This window comes from Apus apus, chromosome 7, assembly GCF_020740795.1.
Source record: "Apus apus isolate bApuApu2 chromosome 7, bApuApu2.pri.cur, whole genome shotgun sequence".
Taxonomy (NCBI): domain Eukaryota; kingdom Metazoa; phylum Chordata; class Aves; order Apodiformes; family Apodidae; genus Apus; species Apus apus.
In genome coordinates, this window is record NC_067288.1 from 800,930 (window position 1) to 824,281 (window position 23,352).

Here is a 23,352-nt window from a genome sequence, read left to right on the forward strand (position 1 = left end):
GGCTTGGCACTGCCTGAACTGCAGACCTGGATGGCACTGCTCATAAACCTCTTGGGAGCTCTTCTCTTAACCAGCAAAATCTGCTTCATACAGTATTGCTTTTCATACTGTCGGGTTGCTCAGAAAGAAAACATCACCTTAAAATCTGTGTTATGAAAATATCATTTCCATTATACTACTTGCCATAGAGTTCTGCTTTTTATAACAATTCTCCCTGGAAACTCAAATCTTGTAACTCCAAAGCATTTATCTGTGCCATCCACAGCTCTTTACTCCTTCCCCACTTTTACACTAGCTCTTTTTTGATTAGGAAGCTTCATCAGAAGAACCTACAGGTCAAAAAATATTAGTCTGTTGCCTTCAAAGCAGTATTTAAATCCAGTTCTGCTGCACCCCTGGCATTCTTTCCAGACCTGCTATTCAAATTAGCATGGGTTTTTGAGGGTACATTGAAGAAGGTTTAGAAGGCTTACCAATTTACCAGCTTTCAAAAGCTATAAATTCCTTAATTTCTGTTTATCAAGGCTTTAGATTGGGAAAGGTTGGCAATTATGGTTCCTGTTCATGTCTCCACATTAAGGAACTGGAGTAGAGTAAATGCCCCATGGATTAAAGACTTTTGCTCCTTACTATTAGAGTCCTTGGCTTGTTATTATGTAAACAACTTATTAAATACACATAATATGAATCACCCTGGCTTAGTAATTTTGCCAGACAGTAAAAGGACTATTGTAGTTTATAGAGTCATCACAGCTGCCACTAAGCTAATTGCCAAAATCATGGTGTTTAACCTCCAGCAGCCTGCCATGCACAACCATACTTTAACCTCAGGCAGCAAAAAAACCACCTTTCTCACCCCAAAAAGAAACCAGTTCTCCCAAACAGTGAGGTTTTTTCCCCAGACGCCATGTCAGAGTTTTTTCCAAGTCTTCTGAGGCCAGCAGGAGTAATAATTTTAAGAATTCAGCAGGTCTCAAATGGGGTTATCAACAGACTAATTAAGCCTATAGACTTATTATCATGTGGAAGAGCCTGTTCTAATTATAATTGGGGTAGCTGCATTTTTTAATTTCTTCTGTAGGCTATGAGCTGGCAGCCAGGAGAAAGTGTAGGAGCAGCAAATATGGGTGTGACACACATTTGGTGTCTGAAAAAGGCTTTGAGACATCCCAGTATTAATTTGGAGTAATACCTGGTGACATTTTTTTAACTTCACACAATACTGCTCCCTCAGACAGTCTCCTTTCAGCAGCAGATTCTTTCCTCTTGGAGAGACTACAGGAGAGTTACCTGGATATTTCTGTCATTTTACTCCAGAATATAGAAACTACTTGGAAAATGGAAGGGAACAATTCCTGGCTTGGGGAGGAAACATTATAATCCATGCAACATGAGAAAGTATCATGTTTCTTTTAGGGGGTTTCACTCATGGTGGCAGTTGCAGAGATGACTGCAAATGGTGAGAGCCCAAGGCACAAAACTGCTTGGACACTTGGCTTTTAAACAGAAAGTACACTGAGAATTTAAGTGAACCTCATGACTTTGGAAGAAGAGTTACTGGTCAGAAAGTTAAGAAAAACAACCTCAGTTGGTGCTCAGAGTTGTATCAGGCTGCCTCTCTAATGTTGCAGTATTTTGCTGAAGAAACCTTGTCATGTTCCTCAAATGCTTATCGTGTTGGCCAACAAAGTGCTGAGCTCTAACTCTCCAGCTCAGCCACCCATTTTCTATATGTGTGTGTATGATCTATTGATACTGGCTCAAACCTTCAGCCTTTTAAAAAAGATTTGGTTTTCTTTCCTTCTGAGGAACATTAAATATTTGTCTTTGAATATCAGGTCCTTGTTGGTTTGAGCAGACCCTCTTGTTTAATGAGCTACATTATAATTGGTCCACATTTCATGTATTTCATGTAATTCTTCTTAGATAAGTCAACTCTTGGCCTAGATTATTATACAGGGGGGCACGAACTATGTAAGTTTTTGTTACAGTGCTCAAAAAAACCACCAACCTTGGAAAGAGCTGAACTTCCAGATACACTTAAGGAAAGAAATACTAATGAAGAGATGGCAGAAAGTCTGCACACCAGTTTCTGACACAACCTTTCCCAGGATACAAGTTGTTTATTATTAAATGGCTTGGGCCTCTGCCCCCTGCTTGTTTTGCAGATGGCTGAGAAAAAGCACATAAATAAATGAAGAAGGCAACTGATCAAGGGTTCCTCATCTTATGGAAAACACTGATGCCTTCTGGGCCTACAACTGAAATTCCTGCTCATTTCTGGTCTGGTTTTCTTTGCTGCAATGGCTTCTTTCTGTCCTGTGCTACTATCTCCCAACTCTAATTCAGCATGACTTTCCAGCAGTCACCAAATAAAACAAAGCTGGGGAATCAAGCCAAAGTGCCTCAGGAGGCCCAGCAGCTGATCCTTCAGGGACCTTACTGGATTGAATCAGTTTGCACAAGGCTTTGGGATCACCTCATGTAAGAATTTGACTGTGTTCTTCCTTGTGGCTGCTAAACGACAGACAAATGCAGGGAGTCTGTCATTGTCCCTTAGCCAGTTAGAAATAGAAAGAGGAAAAAAAGGCAGAATTAATATGCATCTTCTCTACTTGGGGTCTAGGAGGTCTCTGTCATTCTCACTTGTCTCCTCGGAAGGGCAATTTTTCTACTTGGTTCCCTACAGCTGCATTGACATTTTTGCTTTTATATTTAGAAAGAAAAGGTCAAAACCTCCAACTGCTAGTTGGTTTAACAAAGTTGAGGGCAAGGTGAATCCCTTCCTAAATTAGCTCAGCACAAAGGAAGCTGCTGCTCAGCAGTTCTTGCCCACTGGCAGATATTAATATTCCCAAGCGAAATACGTACAGCACGCAGAGGGAGTGGGGATGAGAAGCATTCAACTAGGCAAACACAGGAACAGGACTCAAACAATGGGAAAGACATCTTGTAAAAAACAACATCCAATCAAAGAACAAACAAAACCCAGTGTAAATGAGGACCTTGAGAATTTCTGGGAGGAAAGCAAGCTTAGTCACACAATGCTTATTACTCTCCTCGTTGGATCCATTATAACAAGCTTCATAGGAATGAAAATGCTGTGCTGGAGTGGAGAAATGGATATAAAAGAAGCAAGAGAGTCTTCCAAGATTTTTTTAAAAAGAAAAAAAATTATGGGAAATGACAAAGATTTCCCATGGGGGGCACAGAATGCTCATCCCTGCATCCACGCTGTTCAAGAGATATTAAAGTAAATATAGTGCAGCTGCTGTACAGCTTCCAAGATAATATATCACAATGTGAAGTTCCAGGATGATGATGGGTATTCAGCTCTTCTTCTGCATATTCTAATCCCTCTTCCTCATTATCTTGCACACCAGACAAACTGCCATTAGGAAAGAAGCACAAGAGATACTTAACTCAAGCCATACATCCTGGTGTTAGAAGGAGTGAAAAGGAAAAAATCTGGTTTGACTGTTTCCCATGTCTTGTTCCAAGCTGATGTTCCAAGTTTTGTAGTGCCTGGTGCACGGTTAAGCATCAGCTCAGCTAGGTTAGGGAAAGGGGGAGAGAAAAGGAAAAGAAAAGAGGGAAAAGAGAAACAATTCCTGATGAGTGAGCTCATCTTTTTTGTTGAGAACAAGCTTTGAATTAGGGGCAGGGGGGGGGGGGGGAAAGAAGAGGAAGAAGAAAACCCCGTAAAGCTTTCCCTCACTTCCATGGCACACTCAAATCAGGCATTTAAAAACTTCCATTATCACAGGCAGAAGCTTATTATTAATGTGTTTTTCTTTTTTGGAGCCTCTTGGCTGAAACAGAATTCAAAACCCATGCTGCGACTCTGCAATATTGTTCACTGCAAGAAACTACTTTGTTCTGCCTCAAAGGCAATACATTTTTATGTTTAATTTTGCCCTGGGTAGATACAACACTTGTTTATGTCCTTAAAATGTCTTTTAAAGAGATTGATTTCAATGCATCTCTAGTAAATCCAGCTATGAAGATTTAATTCTCTCCCTCATGCAGCAAGACAGCATTTACATTTTATTTTGGTGGCTCCTGTGTCTGCGAGGTAACGATGGACACAGCATCTCATCATACACATGGAGATCTGTGCCTGGATTTGTTTCATGTTCTCAGTGTAGCTTTAATTGTAGGATTTTACTTAAAGTTTTATTCCTAACTTCAGATCCCTCTTTAGTCTCGAGAGCTGTTAGCAAATCTACATCTACAGTAAGTTAACTTCATGGAAATAGATGCTTTTTCACTGAGGAAAACACCAGTAAATGGCACATGAACATTTCAGGAAGTTTCATTTATGTGACCTGGTGCTGCTGCTTTGGCAATGAGCATAACCTGAAGTCTAACACATATGATTATGTGCCTGTGCTTCTCCATTTTCATTTAGCATGGACATGAAGAAAGCAAGAGTAGGTCCTATGCCCACCTAGAACAACAGGGACCCAGAAGGCAGTTCACCAGCCCAGAGTATTCCTCTCAAGATCAATGCTGTTCATTCTAATGCTTAAAGAAAAAACGGGACACTAATGCCATTCTCACTTCAGCCTTAGTGTTATTCTGCTTCTTTCTTCAGTCCTTCAAACATTCATGTATGAATATCTTGTCATGTTAAGTACCTGGGTAACAAGGATAAATTTCCTCCCTCGCCCTATGAGGAAATGATTCTCCTTTCCAAAATCTAAACCACACATTATTCCAAATACATTGAGTGTGACCAACTCACCCATCAATTTCAAGCATGAAGTTTTGTATTATGGTCCTGTTTGTTTAAGCCTATGAAAATATTGGCTTGAATAATCAGTCTATTTAAACCTGTTGGTTTTATTAATGTGTAATGGGTGTAGCTGCTTCACAGTCAGGCAGAGAGCATGGAAAAGTTTTCTACAATAAACGACAATGTCTGCTGTTGCACTGCTTGACTTTCATGGTGAAGGAATAGGGAAGATCACCTCTAGAGAATGAGTCTGGAAGGTGGGGCATAAATAGAGCATTTCCAGGAAGGTTATCAGCAAAGGAGTTTCTTACCTCAGCAGGAGATGTTCAGGACAGGGACCATCTGCTGCTGAAACCCTCCGTGAGGAAAAGTTTTGCTTGGATGGCTCCATTATTGAAGAGAAGTCCCTGCAGCTGAAACGGCACGTTTTAATTTTCCATCACTAGAGTGAATCTCCAGATACTGTCAGATGCAAGGAAATATCTTTTAAAAAAATTAAAGAAATGTAATTTTTCAATGAAAACTAACAAAAAGAGTCATTGTGGGCTTAAAACCAAAGTTATGCTAATAAAAGCTCATGCATTTGTTTCCTTTGTCTTTTTCTACCCAAGCACAATCATCTAATTGTATATAGATTGTGACCTGCAGACTGGAGTTATTTTGCAATCAAAACTGTTATCATCAGTGGATAAAACACATTTATCTGAGAGAAGGGCACCTTTCAGCAGATGCCAGAACTAGAGCTGAATTGTTCCATTAGAAACTGATTGGAAACAGTACCCTGCAAGTCACTGTTATTTTAAAGCCTGTCAATATCATTTTTATGTTACCAAACTTCACCTCTTACACACTCCTATGTGCTTGTTGGTTCATAAAAATGTGAGGAAATACTAATTTTCTTCTTACAGGAGGAATGATATGATTTTCTCATTTAAGATAATCACATTATGTCCAAATTTGATACAGAATTTCTGTTCTCTGGGAAAAAAAGGTAAGCAAGAAACATTCTGTGTCCATGGTCTCTGAAGCACGAGTCCAACTTAGCCCTTCATGTTCTGCCTGTTAAATTTCCTGACACCTTTTTTATGCAATTGTTATGTTTGGTAATTTAAGGAACAATATTGAAATTTATTTTGAGCACAAGGGAATTTACAGATTAATTAAGGTGCTGAGTAGTAACAGTCAGGGCCAAGGACTGTAGGACAAATTGCTGAGAATGAATGACAGGATAATTAAGCTGCAGGTGAAATTGAATAGATGTATAAAGAAAGCACATGGAGGGGAACAGTTTAACCTGACTGGTAATAATGAAGGGCTGAAAGTTTATTGTTAGTGCCCTGGCATGAGATTTTGGATTGGAGTAGATAATTCCATGAAAACTACAACCTCTCTGCTCAATCAGAACAGTTGAAATATTCAGAATAATCAGTGGATGATTGAAGATCAAAATATCATTAGGCTACTCAATAAATCCCAGGTGAATCCTGTTCCTGGCTTTCTGATCTCTCCTCCAAAAGACACATCTGGAAGTCATCCAGATGAGAGAACATGAATGGATCAAGTTCTGTAAAACCAACTACTAAATAGAGTAAGACCTTAAGAAGTCGAAATTCATGCTTTCTGGAGTGGGCTTGGAAAAAAAGGGTTTTATTGTAACACATTCAGATTATCAGATTTGCTGATCCTAGCTTATTTGTTTAATCTTCTCATATCCTTGGGTATTTTGATGCAAATGCTGCATAGAATGGTTGAAGAGAGCAAAATAAAGCAGAAAATGTCCCACTTTCTATTCATTACCCTGCTGAAAGCTGGTAGAGTTGCTTCTCAAGTCAATGCATTTACAGTGATGTCAACTGGTAATAACAGACCCTGATCTGTAGGTTTTAATATTTGCTGATAAACATGAAAAAGTAAGTAGCTCATGTCTGTCTTCCACATGAAATACTGCTTTATTTTCCCTGACTTTCTACAGCAACAGTTTTCCCACAGCTAGGTGTTCTGCTCACTCTGAGAAGGCAATCTTTCTCAAAATGGTAAATCCCCAGTATTTTCAAGTTTACAAGTAGTCTGGGCTTACACCATTTCTTCGGTGAAAAACATAATTTGCTTTTTTTCAGCTCTGTATGTTCCAAACTGTAGATCACGTGTCCACAGATAAATTGAGATGAAAGTCAAAGAGAACTTTCCAGCTCAAATGTTATAAACTGTTCATTCTCCCAAAAATAAGAAGACTTTAAGGAAATTCATTGGAAATGAAGGATCTGGCTAGGAAATTGTCTGCTGTGCTTTGTGTGTCCTGCTAAATGTAGAGAGTAATTAGTAAAAGAACATCTTCCTGTCCCAGAAGCTGGAGGCTCACTGAAGTCCAGGGGAAAACACTTCAGTCTCTGCCCTCATCTTTCTGGATTTCTCTAGACTGCAACCTGGGCTTTGACATTAAAATGAAATTGAAATAAAAAAGACAATCTGGGCCAAACCACATAATCTTGGCCCAGAAAGAGCTAAACGGGGGTTCTGGCCTTTCAGGGGTTTGATCCATGTAGTGTCTCAGCAGAGGGCAAACCCCAAGTCCTTCATTAGCTCAGCTGCACCCCAAGCCTGGCAGAACTGCTGCCTCCCAGTCAGATCTGAGTAAATTCTTTATGTGTTGTGGAGCAGAGGGAAGGAAACTGAGAAGCCATCCAAAGATCATCAATTCAGTACACAACCTGTGTGTCAGTTCATTGGAGCCTTTACTACTATGATTTGATTTTTAAAGTGTGCCCAGACCACACAGCAGCTGAGGGACACCTTCCAAAAACCTTTCTGTTGATGGCTAAAATTACATTCTAACCTATTAAAAAGTTTAAGTGATGCTTTTCCCAAGGAGTTTGCAGGAGGTCAGATTTCTGTTAACCTTTAGCCTAATAATAGACTTCATAAACAAACCAGCATGCCAAAAACCTGTGAATTATAAATATTAACAGCAAAAGTGCACATCAAACTTCAGATTTGCAAGGTTATTATGTTGCACTTAGAAGCAGTGCTAGAAGAAGGATGCTAGTGGAGGAACATAAACCATCTCATTTAAAATTGCCACAACAATAAGAATTTCCGTACCAATTTAGTCACCCCTAAATGCATCAGACTTAATGTATGATGGTTAATTGGAGATGGATGCTTGGAAATAAAAATTATATCTTGTTGACTTTCTCATTCCATGCATTCAAACTCACAATAAAAGAAATTTATTGATGAAATGAAAAGCCTGTAAAAACAGGGTTGAGATTTTGAGTTCCTCCCAGAGAGTTTTCAAGAAAATGCCTAACTAGGTAAAAGCACAGTCTAAACTTATCATCTTATAAACAGCCTAATGATGTAAATGATAGTAGATTTGCCTTTTTTTTTGTGAGAAAAGGATTATATAACCCTTTTTATCTCTTCCTGTGGATGATGTACATACATGTCATGCACTTAATACACCCTGGGGAGCACTTAATAAATTACACTCTTGCAAATGAACTAGTGATATTACTTTTCAACTAGTATATATTAAAAGTTACTGAGTGACCACCCCTTCCCCACCCCAGCCTGCCAGTTAAATAAGCAAGGAGCATTTAATACTGTAATTGTCCTTGAAAAGGAGTGTCCTGACTTAGGATATTAAAAAACATGTGGAAACACTGGCATTGAAATGAAGTATTACATGTAGATACATCACCCTGATTTTCTCTGAAAGGGAAAGATGGGTTTCCCAGAGACCATGATTTTATTGTTAATTGAGATTTTATTTTTAAAAGAGCACCAATTTTTGGCTTTTGGTAGGGAGTCTAGGAGAAGCTGAGGCCAGGTGACCAGGCTCTGTGGCTATAAAACCCATGCTTATCAGCCTGGCACTCCCTTTCTAAGGCTATTAACAACTTGAGCTAATGAGAGACACAGAGTATGATCTGCAGTAGCAATGTGCCTTCAGTTCTTCCTTCCTAGCACTAATGAGGCATTTCTTAGCTGCTGAAGGGAAGAGATTTTAATTCCTCACTCTAAAATCATGGCTGGGCTCTGTAGCTGCAGATCCCAAGCATCTGGCAGATCATTTGCTGGCTGTCAGCAGCACAGACTGTTTGGTGGATGAAGCCACCAGAATATCTCCATCCTTTAATGGGGGCTCAGAACAAATAAAACTTGGTGGGTCATAAACTTTTATTCAGTTATATTACAAAACAGGCTGAATGATTTGCATGTCTGCACCAAATCAGGCCAGTCTCTAATCCTTTCCTTCACTGATTAATAAGCATATTTTCTGTTGCAGATTCAAGGCAACTCCTGCAGCTCTTGCGTGGTTTAAAAGACTGTTTTTTTACATTGGTTTTTCCCACTGGCTTTTCAGCTGTAAAAGTACAGGTAGAGAACACCATCTGATCCCTGCCTGAAGACACCATAAAAACACTTGAGTGTTCACTATTCTAAACCCATTCTGATGGAGAACTATGGGAGATTAATTCTTTTCTCAATTTTTGTCTCCATGGGGAGTTTGCTCCTCCTCCCCTTTCTATTGACCAGAGGGATGTATCAGCATCAGAAGTGTGGGAAGGAAAGAAGAGCTGTTACATCTTGAGTGGGAAGGAAAGAAGAGCTGTTACATCTTGAGTAGAGGAGATGGGCTGAAAACTGAGATATGAGACCATTGCTTCTGTCATACATATCCTGTGTTCAATCATTACCCCAAAAAAAGCTTCAAATACTCTTCTATTTCATCATATTTTTTCACCACTTGTCATCACATTTGAGTAAATGAGCATTTTCAGCTTAAGGCAGAATGCAACACTAATTTTTCCATTCATGCTCCTTTGAAATAGGAATCCAAAAACTGAGATAACGAAACCAGCAAAACAACAAAAACCCTGACTCAGTAATTCTAAGGTGGACACAATATTATTTCTCTTTTTCGTTTTGTTTAATACTTTATATACAACCTTACACTCTATAAAAGCAGCAAAAACTTGTTTCATGCTGTTTGCCTACCCAGGTAAATGAGACACAAGCTAAATAATTAAGAACGAGGCAGATCATGTGAAAGGACAGAACTGAAAAGTACTCATGTTGATTTCTTTTTAAATAATGGACAACTCTGCCTGGCTGTTCTCCTCTCCTCATTTACCTTGCACAACACAGTACCCTGCATCTGTCCCATCAGGCTGCTCTCAGGGTTTCACATTTTGTCCAGGAGAGTTATGCCTCATCATCTGCTCTGCTGTCTCGTTCCAATTTTGTGCCTTCATCAACATCACTCCTGTAATTTTTTTGGCTTTCAACCAATTCTCTTCACCTTGCACTGCCCAGGCAGCCCACATGTGATCATCTCTCTGAGTTTTCTGTCTCATTATCATCAGCCCATGGCATTTTTTTCAGCATGGGTGTATTCACATGACAGATGACTGTGTCACTTTGATCTAAACCTTCCAGTCTGGAAACTGTGATGTGGCAAAGACAAATGACTCCTCTATTTCCACCCGCTATTGGGCAGTGACTGCGTGAAATTCTGCACCATCCTTGGCCAAACACGGACCCCTAGTGATGTTTGTGGGGCCTGGGGTCTCTCTGTGATGTAGGTATTAATTCATGAGAAACACAAATAACACAATGTATTAATTTTTAGTGTCTCAGCTAACAGAAATGGATGAAGAGCCAACATTCAGATCTTAGGCACAGACAATACAGCCAAAAAGAAGTTTGGTCTGTTTATGTTGAGCACCAGTGATGGAGAACTGAAGCGAACTCGTGGAAACTTATTCCCAAGAAGCACCTCATTGCGAGTTAATCCTCTGCTAATGTGCTGAAAAGAGGGACTAATTAGCAAATAAAAACGTAATCCACCCACATTTCTGAACAAATTTCAACCAGCAGTGTGAACTTAGTGTGCTTTGTACCATGCAGCCATGACCTTTTTGATCTGGCAGGAAGGCCTTGGAGACACACTCGCTCTTGTGTCCAAGGGCAATGGCCAAAAGTTGAGGTCAAGGAGCTGACGGAGAGCAGGAACAAAAAGGTACAACCCAACATGCCTGAAATGAATTCAACATACATCAACATCTGTCTCAATCCCCACCACACATTCATCTACAGATATAAGTGGTCAGTAGCTGAAGGGTTATGTTCAGACCTGGACAGGTATATCCCGCATGACTTGACACACTTTTCCCAAACGTGTTTCCTCTCCTCCTAAAAGCTCAGCGACTTCAACAGGAGCAGAAGGAGGCCCTACATATTGAAGATGCCCTGCTTGGTTTTCCAGTCAGAAAAGAATCTATGAGAGAGGGCCACAATGAGCCATGGTGAGCCCTGAAGTGGCATTAGGATAGTATCTCACCAAGTACAGCAAAGCCAGGTGGGTGGGTTTTGAGGGGGCAGTTGGATTCATAGTCTCTTTGTCTCTTCAGCTTTTCTGCTGAGACTGTTGATGATGCCATGGACAACTAGAATGGGCAAAAGCTGCTGGACCTTGAGGAAGACCTCTAAGCAGTGTAGGCAATATCTGAATAATTAGATGAAAATTAAAATTACATGAGCTGATATTTCCAAAGTGGCAATTTAAATTATCTGTCTTAGCAAAAACTCCTTCTCCTTCTCAAAGCAGGCTTTCAATTCTTATTTATTTCAAGCAACAGGTGAGTGGGTGATCCAAAATCAGAGTTATCAAACTGCACTCTCAAACACCTGTTAATATGTTAATAAATGTGAAGAAGAAGATAAAAAGAAATGTCAGATGAAACTTGGAAATCTTAAATGGTTATATTTATCTGGGTCAAAAAGACAAAGTACCAGAGTCCCTCCAGATGGAAATTCTGGATTTGATACTACCTGGTTCTTTAGGAAGTAAAATCTCCAGTATGATCCAATTTGCAGGGATGCTATCAAGGAAGGGCTTAGGAAAAGGGAAAAGGATGTTTCTTTTTTCTTTTTAGTCGAGCCTTTCAGCCTGTGTTGCTGCCATAGGATTTCCTTTTCACTTTTCATCTTAAAAACCATAAATTAAAGAAGTAATTTTCCCATTGCAGAGCCTGTCTGAAAGAGGTGCCCTCCAAACACTGAAATAATTGGAAATCTTTGATGTTTGGTGCCCTCCAAGGCTTTGTGTTTTGCTGACACAGAGGAGTCTCTCAGGCCTCCACTGCAAATCAAAACGGTGCCGCAGTTCGGGGGTTGCTTTGCCCTGGTCTTACAAAGCTCTGGAGAAAAGGCCACCACTAAGGGCCGTTTGTCAGCAAACTGGGGTGCTTGCCCTGGTTCACCATAACTCATCATCACCCTTGCACCTCAGACTTACCGAAGGAACTGAAAGTCCTGTGCTTGCAAACAAAAGCTTCACCCGACCATCTCTGATTGCTTCTGTGCACTGTAGGTTTAATTAGACATTTTAAATAGGTGGTTATGTGGGTTTTGTTTATTACTCTTCAATTACTTACTTAATCTATTATAAATCGATATGCATTCTGTGGTGTCTCATGAAAAGAGACTGAAAAATAAACACAGAACACAGCAAAAAAACCCACAACAAAATAAAATACATTTTCTAAAGAAAAGGAAAAGCATAGAATGAGGTAATAAAATGACAAAATGATTCTGCACACTATATTCTGGTCTCCCTTCATGTTTTCATGAGATTATCAAGTGAAAATACCTGAGCTTTGGGAGGATTATGGTAATTTGTGTACAGGAGACATATTTCCTAAGGTTTTTTTACCCTGAGGAATTCAATCTAGATGGGAACTGTTATTATTATTTTTTTTACAAGGGTTTATTCTGCAGGCAGCATTTGGCTGGATGGAATAAACATTTGCAACTGTTCTGTAAGCAGCCCCTTTTGGGTTAGTTTGGAACTGAATCCTTCAGAAGGGCAAAAGGACAAAAACCACTGTGGTATTTTTCTGGTTTGGGATATATGCTGCTCAAAATGTTTCCACCAAAGCCAGAGATGAAATTTCCATCTTTATAAATTCTTGGCATCACGTGAAGATGTTATTAAATATTCTAGTTTGAACAACTGTCTCGAATTTTTATGTGGATCTTGTTCTATTCCACTGAGAGTGCAACAGACACTGTATGCACAGATTCTCTTGATGGTGTCAAGGAGTATTTGTTACTAATTCCTATTTGATATTCACTGGAATTCAGAGGTCTAGAATGGAGCTATTTTCACTTTTTTTTCCTCCTTTACTTCACTGCTGTCATGTACTTTGAAACACAGGGATTTCAAATTGTCTTTTGGGAGGTGAACACACGTTTCCAAAAATTAAATATCTCCGTTCCACTTCATACAGAAACAGGGGTGAAAAAGCTTTAAGTTAATACTTAAAATAAAGGTTTTCAATTCTATGGGATATTCAGAAGGAGAACCTGTAAATAGTCTGCTCTTCCTGGCCTCCATCCATGGTCAGTGCAGAGACTAACTCACAAGAGAAGCTCAGTACAGCAATCGAGAAGGTGATCAGCCTGATTAATCCTCCCCATTTAGTGTAGAGGGAACAAAGGAAGATAAGCCCCATCAGACAAACCCTGGCCTTCAGGAATTCTGCCTTAGCCTATTTGCATGCAGGAATTCAATTAACTCCAACAGTTGTGTGAACCTCAAAGTTGCAATTACTAAAATGATGGCAATGTGAAAAAGAAATAGGAAATCACAGGGAGTTGCTGCACAGAATGTTAATAATGGTGAGGTTTGAGGCAGGCTATTGAGCTCCTTCCTACTTTTGCCACATGATTGGCCATAGAAGATGGCCAAGATTACACAGAAGATGTAATAATCATTTAAAATGAACCTAATGGACTTTCCTGCTCATATTCATCAAATAATAAATAGTGTAGAAGAAAGACAGTGGGTGAATACTGACGTGGTTCTGTTCAGATCACTGAAATGACTGAATCTGATCCTCCTTATTTATTATTCATTATTCCTATGCTTTAATTCCACATTTCCCTGCAGAACTAAACACTTATCAATAAATGACCTAGGAAGCAGATAGAAAGCACAAATGTTTGGCATATCAAAAAGCATGAATGTTCTGTAAAGTGCAGAGACATCACATCCCATGTTTGCACACTGGACATCACTGAGTTATTTTATGTTTGAAACACCAGTTTCAGCATGACAAAATACCTCATAGGGCATTAGGGGAGTGAGGTGCTATTGAATATGTAAAAGAAGAAGCTAAATTATAAGTGTGTTTTTTGAGAGTATTATTTGCCAAGGTCCAAATTTTAGTATCTATACCTATTTATTATCTTCTTCCACATATATCTATTAAAAAAATAACATTAATAGTGAAAACACTATTTTTCAGATCAGATATGTTGTAAAGAATCTTAACGTAGAAAACAGTTTAGATATTATTGCAGTCCCAACACTAGAAAACTCAGCAGATTGATCACGGGTGAAAATGAAATATCTAAGTTCTTTCAAAACAAGAAATAAAATGTGCTCTTTTGCAGCTTAATTTTTGCTGACAGTATGTGTTCCCTAAATGCAATATAGTTCAATTCACTTCACTCTAAATGCACCCTTATGGAGTTAGGAAGTTTCACACAGGTAAATAATAAAGGAGTATTTTAAATTTTGGCAGAATTTAAAGTTCATTAGCTGCTGTGGGGAAATAATGGGTGTTGGTCTAATTTTTAATGTATTGGTAAGAGAACTCATGTAAAGAACTCATGACATCTCATACCTGGTACATGATAGAAGAGTCATGCAGAGATGAGCAGTCACAGTAAGTACCTCAAACCAGGGGGTTATCTCCTTAATCTTGTTCTCAAGGACGTGTAAGAAAGGGAAATAATATTTCCTCTTCAATTATCAGGAAATGCTGCATAAAAAAATTGAAGGACACGTGATGCTCATTAGAACTTGGTCCTCCTCATTAAATTGCAAGATATCACTGGGGCGAAGAGCTCTGCAGAATTTAGAAATCAATTGGATTATTATAGTGATCCATGAGTTGTCATAGTAAAGACTAAACAAAGACTAATTCCCTCTGCCTCAATTAATAAACACACATCTTGGAAGGGATCATAAATCTTCAACCTTCAGGGCATGAGCAGCCTCTAACTAACAGGGCTTGGGAAGAAATACTCAGGAAGATCTATTGCACCTAGACCAGACTTAATAGTTCCTGGCCTAATGCAGGAATTACAAGTCAGAGTTGGAATTGAGCTTCTAGATCATCAACCCAGTCCCCTCATCTCGTAGGAAACCACTTCAGTTAATCTCAGGCATAAAAGGAACAATCTCCGTTTACACAACAGGAAAGAGCCAAATTCATTATTCCTCCCCAAACTGCCCTTGGAATTCTTTCTTTTCCCCCTCCCTGCCCCAGTTCTAATTAAAATGTAGATATGCAGTGTTTGAACCAAGAAATAGATTTTATGTGTCTGTGTGTGTACATACATACATGTATATTTGCAGATACTGCATTGCAGGAATGTGTGTGACGTGGTGCTCCAAGAGAGAGAAGTCCTGGGATGTGATTCATACCTATAACGTACCAGGTTGGTGGGTTAAACTGCATTTGGAGAAGAAAGAATGCAGGATAGACACAACTTTTTGGCTTTGGTGACAACTCCTAATAAGTAGGTCACCCCTCTGGTGCAGCCAGGGATTCAGTGAGATGTATTTCTCCTAAGAATGTCATGGCAGCCTGTGCTTCTGCCATGTGAAAACAGCATAGAATCAGTCAGGTTGGAAAAGACCACTGAGATCATCAAAATCCAACCCCACCATGCCAACTAAACATGTCCTGAAGCACTACGTCCAGATGTTTTTTGAACACCTCCAGGGGTGGGGAGTCCACCACTGCCCTGGGCAGCCTGTTCCCACACCTGAATGTAATGTCACATGATTTCTGTTACTGGGAAACCAGGAAAATAAGCACCAAATGCCCCTGCCCTTTCAGAAGGTGGAGCTCCCATTTCTGCATGGAGCCATTAAAATTAATTACCGGGGAACCAGTTCATCATGTCTACAGATACGGAAAGAATAAAGAGTAATTGAGCGAAAGTGATCATCAAAACCTGTGGGCAAAGGTCAGTAATTTATGCTAGCTGAAACCTAGGACTGCATGCTCAAATTACCCAAATCCAGGAGCAACAGGCCAAATAATAGGTACTTATAAGTGAACTGTCTACTGTTGTAATGACCAATTTCTCTTTATCTCAGTCAGATTCATTTCTTCAGAGAAAAATCAACAAGGAATCGGTGATTATGACACCTGCAGCTGGAGTATTATTTAAGAATAAAGCATAAATGGAAGGATAAATTCTCTATTTCTTTTCCCACATTCAAACAAGACTGTATTAACACTGGGAAGAGCTGCACTGGCAGATTGGATTTGCTGAAGCTACATTTCTTGCTATCAGAACCCATCTATTAAATGAACAATTAGCACTTTTTGAAGAAGCAAATGGTATTCAGATGGAATTTCTCAAGTCTAATGGAGGCAGGTACCTATCCAACTGATGGAAAAATTGGAAGTGGAAACAATTTCCACTTCACAGTTGACATTTAATTTCTGCATAGGATCTAATTTTAGATGTTGAAATCTGAGTATTTTCTGGATCTTGTTGCTGTTTGTTTTCTGTTGTATTTGGAAGAATGTATCTATTTATAGCTATTGTCCCACTACAATTATTCAACTATTCAACAATTCAAACCCATTTTTAATACAATATTTAATTTAAATTTATTACCGTTGGAAAATATCCTTTTGTATTATGTGTCTGCTGTGGTTGTTTATAAGTAATGATATTCATCTAATTTCTGGCTTATTGTTAATTTCACTCTTGCCACCCAACAATCTGTATTTTTATCTCCCAGAAACTACAAACAGTTTTGCATAGAGTGGTTAGTCCCAATTTCAAACCTAAACAGGAACTTATGAAAAAAGCATTTCTGTCTTTCATAATGTGAATATGATCTTCAAGCACTAGCATGGTCTGGATTTACACAGTCTCCAGCTGGTGTTTTCAGATTTCATTATTTACACAATCATTTCTAGGACAGCAATTGCAGTACCTATGTGGTAAATTATTTATTCATGGCCACTTCAATGAGTTTATGCATCTTAATAAACTTTATGAATGTAGTAATGAATAGGAAAGGCAAGTCTTTGACCATGGTGGCATTGAAACAGTAAATAAATCCTAGCATTATCACTGAGTGAATCATCAGGGGTTGATTGCAGATCTTTTTCTGACTGTGAAATATCCCTGCAGGTGAGGCTCTAGCCTGGAAACAGTCCAATCTGTGGGGTGACAGTGGAAAAGTCACTTCATTTCTCATATCTTTCTTTTGGCACAATGATCATTTTGCCCCTTTGGGCAAAGAACTTTTTACAGGAATTAGGTATTACTATTATTTTAATATTATTATCAATAATATGCACAGCAATTGCTGTAGAGTGCCACAGTGACAATGCAAAAGAGAATTATGTGGATGCAGTATAATAATTGCCTATAATTAGCACCAAAAACCCTGCCGAAGTCTGAATACACTGTTTTCACTTCCGATGTTCAGCTGTGTAGTTACCAAAAATAGAAGTATCTCCTGTCTTTAATTTTCTTCTCCCTCATTTTATGCTACTGCTTTTTTATTTCCCAGTCACTAAATACATGTCATTTTAACATAATTATACTGTTTGGGGTAATACAAATGGAAAAAAATAACCCATCACTGGAAGACAATCTTACACTGATAATACATATACACTTAGAAATGTCGTGCTGTGTTTTCCCCATTGTGTATCATCATAGTTGGATTTGTGGAGCTGTGTATTAAGCTCCTCCTTTGCCATCTCCCTATTTCTTTTCTAAAGAAATGATTGGAAAATTTGTTTTCTTTTGCAGTTCTTCTGTACATCCCTTCTCTCCAAAGAAGCTCCACAAGCCCTTATTTATTCCCTTTTATGTTCCTTTCTGTTATTAAAGGGATAACCCATTTCCTTGCAGCTTTATCTGGCTTTAGTGATTTTTAACTTACACCACTCTTCTTCTTTCACTTGCACCACTCAGCAGCTGGAAAATATGGTTTCTTTTATTTATACTATTTCACCTCAGATTTCCCTCACGAATACTAAGAACTGCAAAACTCATTTAATTTTCCCACTATATCCTGTTCACTTTGTATTAAGTCTCTCCCTAATCCCTTAGTGGGCTAATTATTTCAGTTTTCAGCCCTTTATCTCTTTCCCTTTATATATTTAAAGAATCTTATATTGTTTTTAGTCACTCCCAAGGTAATAATTCCCTTCTTATTATATTTTTAAGTTGCAGCATTTTTAAGACACTGGCATCCATCCTCCTCTACTTCCTTTATTAATTTTCCAGGACATTCATTTACAGAGCTCAGATACATTTTCTTCTATTATCACTCTCTCTCTCTGGTGCCTCCTCCCCCTGGGACAGCCTCTTTTTTCACATTGGCCCAGAGCAATTACAACCCAATTAGAGGGAGCCAACTTCAGTGAAATTTTAATTTCCAAAAAATATTGCCTTTCTCTCTTTCCTTAGTCAGGAGAAGACAGGTCAAAAGCCTGAGTTGCAGGATTTCCAGGGCACACAGTCCCAGAAAGAGCTCTGTGTCAGGCAGGTCCATGTTGAGCTTCTACCTCCCCTGGGCTCACTCCATCCCACAAACCATTCCCTTTCCATGTATCACCTTCCATCTGTTCCCCTTGTCTGACTTCCAGGCAGGACACTTGAGGTTTCTTAGAACCACAAATGTAATGTGCTCAGCATGGGACTCCTTCCAACACCAAATTTGGCCCAATAAAATTTAAATTCAGTAACTATGTGATGTAAATGTGCTGTTTTACTTAGGTCAGTAAAATTAAGAATGTCAAACTAAATGTGATTCCAGAGAGATAAAACTCATGCAGTTAAAGCCTCTCTCTCTCTGAATATATTTCCCTGCACTTGTTTATAGTCATATATAACTAAATATGTATAATAGGCACAGATTTTTCATCTTTTTTTGTGTGCTTTCAGTGCTGCTGGGTTTGAACTTTGTATTTCAGGAAGCTGAAAAGCAATATGATCAAATAATACAGTCCTGATCCATTATTTTTTCTCTAAGAAAGACTTCTCAGCAGGCTGTCACGACAGGACCAGGGGTGATGATTTCAAACTAACTTTTGAATGATTTTGGAGATTACCATTAATTAGTCCGGGCAGAATCCAATCAGTTCCTCAACCTCGAAATGTGTGAGGGTTGTTTGGAGCACTATGGATGTTCTCTAGCTGCAGGTATTTTCAGCACTATTATACCTTTTAGCTCATCCAAATTAGAACAAAAATAATCTTAACCTCAGTTAAACAAGACAAATATTCCTTAAAATACAAATTTGACTTCCCCAGTTCATTCAGTGTGGAGCCCCGAGAATTGTTAATATTCATCACTGTTCAAGCCAGATAATTGATGCCTACAGGCCTACTGGGCTTAATACCTGCCTGATGCACATGTGAGCCAGGGCTTAGGCTCCATATCCAGCTCTTGGCAAAGGCAAGGCATGGGAAAGGAGGTGAGAGGAAAGCATTATCACTTCCATGATCATGCAAGATTCTGTGGGTTTCAGATTTTGCACAAAGCTCATAAGCACAATTGCAGCAAGTCTAAACCATCATCTGGAGTGAGCATGAGATTACAGAATCCCAGACTGGTTTGGGGTGGAAGAGACCTTGAAGATCATCTTGTCCCAAACCCCTGCATGGGCAGGGACACCTCCCACCAGCCCAGGTTGCTCCAAGCCCCATCCAACCTGACCCTGAACACTTTCAGGGATGGGGCAGCCACAGCTTCCCTGGGCAGCCTGGGCCAGTGTTTTCAATATTTGGTTCCAGCCATTGCAGAGTTCTGGGCTGATTTCTGGAAGGAGGGCAAGTGGATGAGACTAAATTTTAGTTATTGTCTATATTATTTCAGGGAATAAATCAAGTATCATAGCTACATTAGATGATTTTTATTTCTATTGTTTAGAACTGTTTTCAGACAAATAAAACATAACTCGGCTCAGCCAGAACTTGGGAGAGGAGCTTTAATAACACCAACAGCCCTAACAAACACAGCCTCCCTGGGATACATTTCCAAAGTCAGCTTCTTTTATGTGAGAAATTTAGAAACTGGCCCACTTTCTGGAGGAAAACAGATTAATTTCTAGATAAATTGGTGAAAGAAGATAAGAAATTAACTTGGTAGGTAGAATAATGTGCAATTCTACCTGTTTAAATTCCTCAGCTAGCAAAAAGGAGTCTTTTTATTTGATTCTAGAGAAACAAGCCCTCCATGAGTCTATGTTTACAGAACATCCTGGTGGGTGAAACTGGAAGTTTGCCCCAGGTCAATATGCAATTTGGAAACACCAGAAGGTTATGCATTTTAATTAACTTTCTGCTCTATCTCTGGTGCCTTCCCCCTCTGTTTCCTTTCTGCTCATAATGATTAAAAGACAAAATCCTGCCCCAGTTCCATGCTCAGGAATGCTTCCTGATTTTTTTTCATTAACTTCTACTAGGCAAACTTGTTTAATTATTTATCTTCTTATTTTCACAGGAAATCCTACAGAGATGTAAGTCTTGTTTGTAGGGATGTCATGTCAGCAGGAGCTGAAAGACCCAATCATCCATCATTAACAGGGATGGAAATAATGCATCCTCCAATTTGTTTACTGGTAAAGGAAGGGTCCTTCAGTTTAGGTTAAAATGTGAGGGCCAAAGACAAACTGAATCTGCTGGTACCTCTCATGTAAGCTGTATGGGGAGCTGGAATCTACTTCTTTAAAGACAGTGAGAGAAGAACGTTGCTCTTCCCGTGTCCCAGTTCATTGAGATCCATTCAGAAGAATGATGAATGTCTGGGTTTCAAAGCTTCATGACAGGGACCTTGATCTTGTAGGTAGGACTGGGGGAAAACACAAAACAAAATATCTTCTGGCTTGTTCAAACCCTGAGGTTGGGGCTTTCAGGTCATTGCAACATGATGACTTGGCTCCAGGTGCTTTCCTCCCCTTTTTCAAGCCCTAGAGGTTCCTCAGGACTTCACTGGAGCATCACACATGAAGTAGATGAGTCAGACAACTGGAGTGTGGGCAAAGCTACCTGCATCTAACAGCCCATAACTCAAATATTGGCATTTGGAATTAAGTTCAAAATTAGTTGCAACACAAAGAAATAGCTGTTCAGTGAGTCTAGATTAGGATACACCCTGGAGGAAATTGGGTTGGTTCTTTGTGAGCAAATATCATGAAGGTTAGCAAATGAAAGACAGACTTAGACTACAAAACTGATGACCATCTATTCCAAAGCCAAGGGTCTACTTAAAATTACTTCCACAAGGGAATGAGAGGAAGAAGAGAGATTAAGCTCTCTGCAGTGTGTATTACTGACTGTGTGTGTGTGCTGAGAACCCTTCTGAAAGCAACATCTGCTCCTATTTGTATGTTAATTTTTTTTGGCATTTAAATCTTGGCTGTTAAAAATCGTTTTCTCCCTTTTCCCTTAGAGTGAGAAGCTGAGATGTAAAGCAGGTGCTGCACAGAACTAGGAGAGCATCTGAGTTAAATTAGAAATGAAATTACCTCAAAGGAATAACTTCAGTCATCATAAAAGTGAGTGTCAAATGCCAAGCTAGGGCACGCTGATAAAATTTGAACCCATGGTGCCATATTAAGTATCATTTGTTCATTTTGTTTGTATTCTAGTTTGGAGATGAGTCTATCTTTTCCATCTTCTATATTCCCTCCCAAGGCAGCCATTCCAGAGGCAGAAAAAGACCTGGTTCCTCCCTCCACACTGCTGATATCCTCAGCACCTGACACACAGAGCTAGAATCTTTAAATAGAAAACACATTAGGTTTTCTCTCTTCATGTTTTTAGCTTTGTTGAGAGGAAATGTTTGCAGTAGGACTGCAGACACCTTTGGAGGAATCAGCTCTCACCCATTTTGCTTAATGCTTTTCTGAACAGAGTCCTGTCCTGGTGGGTCATTACATGTTTCTGTAGGATTGAAAATACCTTTTGAATTCAGTCTTCGTGGTCAGAAATTAGAAGTCAATAACAAGAGACCTGCTTAAAAACAAGTAGTCTAGAATTCTCCTCGAATCCCTAGTCCAGTTCTGCATAGCAGTTGAATCAGAAAGGAAACACAAAGTTGTTTTGAACTAAGTTACTAAGAACACAGATGCTGATTTGTTCCCTTTTGCTGATATATGTACTTTTTTCTATGGTAACATCAGAAATATTATATATATTCACCCCACTTATGGAGAACATAATTTGCAGACATTTATATTGCCATCTCATGTGCTAGTTTTGAGAACATGTTAAGGTTTACCACTGTTAATTACTATTGTACAGAGAAATACTGAGGTATCTCTTCAGAAGAAATTTCCTCTGAAATGTGACCTCTTTTCAAACAAAAAATAAGAAAAGAAAATACCAAACCAAAACTCCCCTCCCATCTTATCCATTACCTACGTTAAATAAAAAAAGATCTCACAAGTTCTCCCAAAATGAGAATTATGCTGGGAGTCTATGCTCTGGTTTCTAAGTCCTGAGGCTGGTGCTAAACAGTTTACAACCCGTGTCTCTTCTGAAAATCAACATTTTTCAGGCTGATGTAAACAGGCACTTCAGAGAAAATGTGGTTTATCCCCCTCATTTCCTTTGAAATGAATGTACTGAGTTCCAACAAACCCAAATGTCTTGATATTTTTTGATTAAACTGATACCGTTTGAAGCTATTAGAACTAATGTTGTGTTCTCTCTATATATATAAAAGTGTACTTCTAGCTGGATCTGCTTACTCTCTCCAGAGACAACACGCTGCATCAAGCCTAACACTTGATTTTTTTACAGAAAACAAAAGCAAAGAGCAGAGCAGAGCAGAGTCTGGCTTGTATTTAACTCCTGGGATTTAACCTCTGGGATTGTCTGTCTTAACTAGTAGCAGAGAGATCAGTATTGAGAAGTTTTAAATTCTTATTTTCAGGCCCTGCCACCTTTGCTGTTAATTGCACTCTCCTGCCCAATGAGGGGCCATAATTAGGGAAGATTCAAACTGGACTTGAAGTGTCTCACGATGCTTTGCTTTCTGTCTTTGTTTTACACCCTGCAATGTCTAATTTAATCTCAAGATTAAAATGCATTTTGGAAAAGCAAAGTTAACACAAATATAATCCTGTTTTCCTGATTGCTCACTGGTTGTAAATTCAGGTTCAATAGATACGTAAACCTTGGGAGAACATTTTGGGGAGTCTCTGGGTTTGCCACAGCTCCTTTTACATCACTCCTTTCCTGCTCCTAAAAAAAAAATACTGCAGTGTTGTCCAGAAATACCTAATGAGTGTGAAAGTGCTGAGGTCTGTCCTCAAGATGGAATTCTAGGCTGCTGTATTTTACCTAGACTATTGGGGTGCTCCAGAGCTCATGGAAAACATCCATTAATTGTGAGGTTTGCTTTATGGCAACAGTAGCAACTTATTCCATTTTAATTTACTTTCCATGTTTGATCTGTTAAGACTCACAATTTCCAACTCTCATCTGCTGCCCTGAGGGACAGAAGCGCATTTGAAACCCAAATGATGTCTGATTTTTTT